The 4,628-nt window shown below is 37.9% G+C and overlaps 1 pseudogene; it reads left to right on the top strand.

Annotated features, from left to right (window-relative positions):
- The first annotated feature begins 2,255 nt into the window (after positions 1–2,255).
- On the top strand, positions 2,256–3,792 carry LOC113187788 (E3 ubiquitin-protein ligase ARIH2 pseudogene; annotated as a pseudogene).
- The last annotated feature ends 836 nt before the right edge of the window (positions 3,793–4,628 follow it).

Here is a 4,628-nt window from a genome sequence, read left to right as displayed (position 1 = left end):
ATACATATATAATATTTTTGACAAATAATATTTATTCATTACTTCATATGTGTCTGCGATTAATAATTTTCAACCTTTATTCATTTATTTTTGGTTTTGGTAGAGGAGATTGAACCCCCGGGTGCTTTACTATTGAGCCACATCCCCAGTCTTTTCTTACTTTTCTTTTATTTTTTAGTTTTTATTTTAAGACAGGTCTTGTTAAGCTGTTGAGGCTGGCCTTGAGCTTGTGATCCTCCTGCCGCAGCCTCTAAGCAGCTGCAATTATAGGCAGATGCTAATATGCTCAGCTAATTTTCCTCCTTTATTAAATACGTGCTTTAATATTTCATCATAACTTAATATTTATAACAATAATGAGTGCTCTCAGTTTTAAAGCATGATAACAAATATCACACTCATGTATATATCCAAGTTATGTAGTATGTGTTTAGATCAAAATGTGACTTTTATAGTGTAGTCCTATTGATATGCTTTATCAGTTCTTCCATAATTAATAAAATGTTGAAAATAGGGGCTTTGTAATTACAGTAATGACTTAACATATTGTCATTTTGTGAGAAAAACATCATAAATGAGTAAACAGATCAAAGGATCAGGATTGTTCTTTTGAATGACATTTTGAATGACATTTTATAGATTTCTACCACACTGCATATTTATATAAAATCTAATACAAGATGGTAAAGTCAAGTGCAGTAATCAGAAAATCCCATATTGGAGTACGCACATTGTGTTGAGTATTTTTCTCTGTGTTGACCAGATTTCTATTTCATCCTGCTGAGTGGGACACAGCTGGATGAGAAATGTATTTATTCACCAAAGGGACATATCAATATGTAGTGAACTATAAATTATAAATTCCACTATATTGGATGTTGAGTCATTTTTTGTGTGTGTGTGTGCTGGCATAAGTTTGCTTTACAGGATTGTTAGCAAGGAACAGAGATATGGCTAAATTAATGATAGTTATGCATCTAAAATCTCATAGTCTAAAAAGAAGTAAGATTATGGTTATAGTCCTCAGGAAGAGTATGAACATAAAATGTTTTCAGACCCCTTACAGAAAAATAATTCTCTTCAACACTATGTCTGTTATCAAAATAAAACTTTATACTTATATCATGACAAAAATTGTAGAGAAATTAATATCTTTGACCCTTTGTCTATCAATAGTTGTCTTCTTTGGGGTTAAGATTTTTTGTAATCTAGGTACTTGTGGCTAAAGATCAGAAAAGGGGGCAAGTAGGAACCCCTATTTCTTTGTTGAATCCCATACATTCCTAGGCAACCTTGGGCGGTTTGTTTTTTCCTTACTGATTTATCATTTTCAACTCGGTATGCACCCCAATAATTTTTAGTTCATTTACCTTTACTTAGACATTGGCTTAGTGTATTCCTCTCTGATTACTCAACTATTTTAATAGGGTAAGAGTAAGAAAAAGAGAAACTTCAGAGTCATGGAAACTGATAGAGACACAAGGAAAATAAGAATATATTTAGTGCATGAATTTTTTTTAAATGGATAAATATGTCAAGAAAGCAAGCTGGTCTGAAGTATGTAAATAGCTGATGGTAAAACCGAATGTCATGATGTTTGTACACATAGAAAAAAAGAAGAACAGAAAAAATTACAATTAGTAGCTATTTTCTGCCAGGTTCTATTAAAGGTCATAAACATTCCCCTGAGTCATACTTAATATTCATAACTACTCTGTGAAGAACTATCTTAAAGATTTCTGAAATGCACAGTAATTGATTAACTTGTCTACATTCATGTGCTTCTTAGATCATTTAGCATTATTCAAACATACATATCTGTAATTTCAAATTTGTATATTTTTTAATACTTGATGGTTATTGCATTACATAAAGAACATGAAACAATAGTAAATAAATGCAGGTAAAGGTCTATGTATGAGATTCAGAAACTGGTAACAATGAGTCAGGACCCAGCACACTGGAAAACACTAATTAAAGAATGAAATACTAGAGAGGAAACAGTGCAGCCCAACCAGCATCGACCTGATACTTCCACTGCTACTGCACCTCAGTCCTGTTCATGTGGTCCACCTGACCTGGTCTGGCCCACCTGTGCTCTTTAGCCAAGATGCTGAAAATATTTGGGTGACAGTTGCCTGAAGGGTCTGCAGAAATTACAGAAGACAAAAAACACTAATGCATTTGTGAAAGCGGTAAAGTTTGGGGGGAGGGAGAGAAAGCAACTCCTTTCCAGATTTGCAACTTGACTGGATGCTAAGATGTCTGTGGACATAAATAGCCAGGGGTCTGACAGCAATGAAGAGGACTATGACCCAAATTGTGAGGAGGAGGAGGAGGAAGAAGAGGACAAGGACTCTGGGGACATAAAGGATTATTATGTGGGAGTAGCCAGCGATGTGGAGCAGCAGGGGGCTGATGCCTTTAATCCTTAGGAGTACTAATTCACTTGCTTGACATATAAGGAGTCTGAGGGTGCCCTCAACGAGCATTTGACCAGCTTAGCTTCTGTCCTAAAGGTGTCTCATTCAGTTGCCAAACTCATATTAGTTAATTTCCACTGGCAAGTCTCAGAGATATTGGTCAGATACAAGTCCAATTCTTCTCAACTGCTTGTTGAGGCATGAGTTCAGCCCAATCCATCAAAACATGTCCCCACCACCCATCCCCCTCATCACTGTACCGTGTGTGTGTGTGTGTGTGTGTGTGTGTGTGTGTGTGTGCAATTTGTGTGGAAGGAAAACCTACTCTCTCTGGCCTGCCAGCACCAGTTTTGCCGCAGCTGCTGGGAGCAGCATTGCCCAGTACTTGTCAAGGATGGTGTGGGTGTGGAAGTCTCTTGTATGGCTCAGGACTGTCCACTCTGTACACTGGAAGACTTTGTGTTTCCATTGCTTCCCAATGAAGAATTGAAAGACAAATATAGGCGCTACCTTTTCAGGGATTATGTGGAGAGTCCTTACCAGCTCCAGCTGTGCCCTGGTGCAGACTGCCTCATGGTTATTCAGGTACAAGAGCTTAGAGCTCGCCAAGTGCAGTGTAATCGGTGCAGTGAGGTCTTCTGTTTCAAGTGTCATCATCAGATGTATCCTGCTCCCACAGACTGCACCATAATCTGGAAATGGCTCACGAAGTGTGCAGATGACTCTGAAATGGCCAACTACATTAGTGCTCACACTAAAGATTGTCCCAATTGCAACATCTGCATTGAGAAGAATGGAGGCTGCAATCATATGCGATTCTCCAAATGTAAACACGACTTCTGCTGGATGTGTCTAAGAGATTGGAAGACTCATGGCAGTGAGTACTATGAGTACAGTCAGTACAAAGAGAACAAACCAGAGAATCCTGACATTGTCAACCAGAGTCAGCAAGCCCAGGCCAGGGAAGCCCTCAAGAAGTACTTATTCTATTTTGAGAGGTGGAAAAAAAACACAACAAAAGCTTACAGACGAAGGCACAAACATACCAGCGCATTCATGAGAAGATTCAGGAGAGGGTGATGAACAATCTGGGAACTTGGATTGACTGGCAGTATCTACAGAATGCTGCCAAGCTCTCGGCCAAGTGTTGATATACCCTGCAATATACCTACCCATATGCATACTACATGGAGTCTGGCCCCATGAAGAAGCTGTTTGAATACCAGCAGCCTCAGCTAGAGGCTGAGATTGAAAACCTTCATGGAAAGTGGAGCATGTGGACAGCTATGACAGAGGGGACTTGGAGAACCAGATGCACAGAGCAGAACAGCGCAGAAGAATCCTGCTGAGGGATTTCCATGACACCTAAGTTGGGACATGGACATGCCAGGATGAATTGTAGCTGTAAGGACTCCCGGCTGCCTTACTGCATGCTGTAGGCTCTGGCTTTCACAATTCCAGGCAACAGCGAGGGCCCCACTTCTGAGTGACACTGGCAACATACCTTTTAGTTAATTTGTTTTCTTCTCATCTTTTTGCTTTTTGTTTCTACCAGGGTAGAGTTCATATTAAATTGGCTTCTTTTCAGAACTTTAAATTCACCCAGATGATTGTTGAGAGGGAGAGAATGTTTTGTTTTGTTTATTGGTTTTGAATGGCTATTAATAGAATTAGATCATTACAACTTATGTAATTTTCAAAGATTGTACAATATTTTTTAAAAAGGGCAAACCATAGGATAACACAGAGCCCTTTAAAAAAATAAATTGGCATTGGAGTGTTTAAAAAAATAAAATACTAGGTAAAAAGAAATAGGTAAAGAAATAATTCAATATTTTATTCACTGAATTCCCCCATAAGTTTCTGAGGTTCTTTCTAAAGATAATTTGTTAATCTTAAAAAATAACACTGCAATATTGAGGTTATAATGTAGTTTTAGGAACTTCCTTGGAAACTACTAGTGACATTTCACTTGCTATCCATTCTTCCCTGAAAGGCACTCTCTTATCTTAAAACATGTATACACATACATTTTTATACACATATTATTTTCAAAAGAGGCATTTTTAAAAAACGCCTCGTTTTAGCATTCCTGGGTTAGAGAATTGGCATCACAAATGTTCACTCAATTCTTGTCTCATTGTTCTCTTTTCACTCCCTCTTTAGGTAAATTGCACATTTAGCAGTAAACAGAGGAGAAAATAT

The sequence above is a fragment of the Urocitellus parryii genome, chromosome 2, assembly GCF_045843805.1.
Source record: "Urocitellus parryii isolate mUroPar1 chromosome 2, mUroPar1.hap1, whole genome shotgun sequence".
In the NCBI taxonomy this organism is placed as follows: Eukaryota; Metazoa; Chordata; class Mammalia; order Rodentia; family Sciuridae; genus Urocitellus; species Urocitellus parryii.
This window is presented reverse-complemented; position numbering and strand designations above follow the sequence as displayed.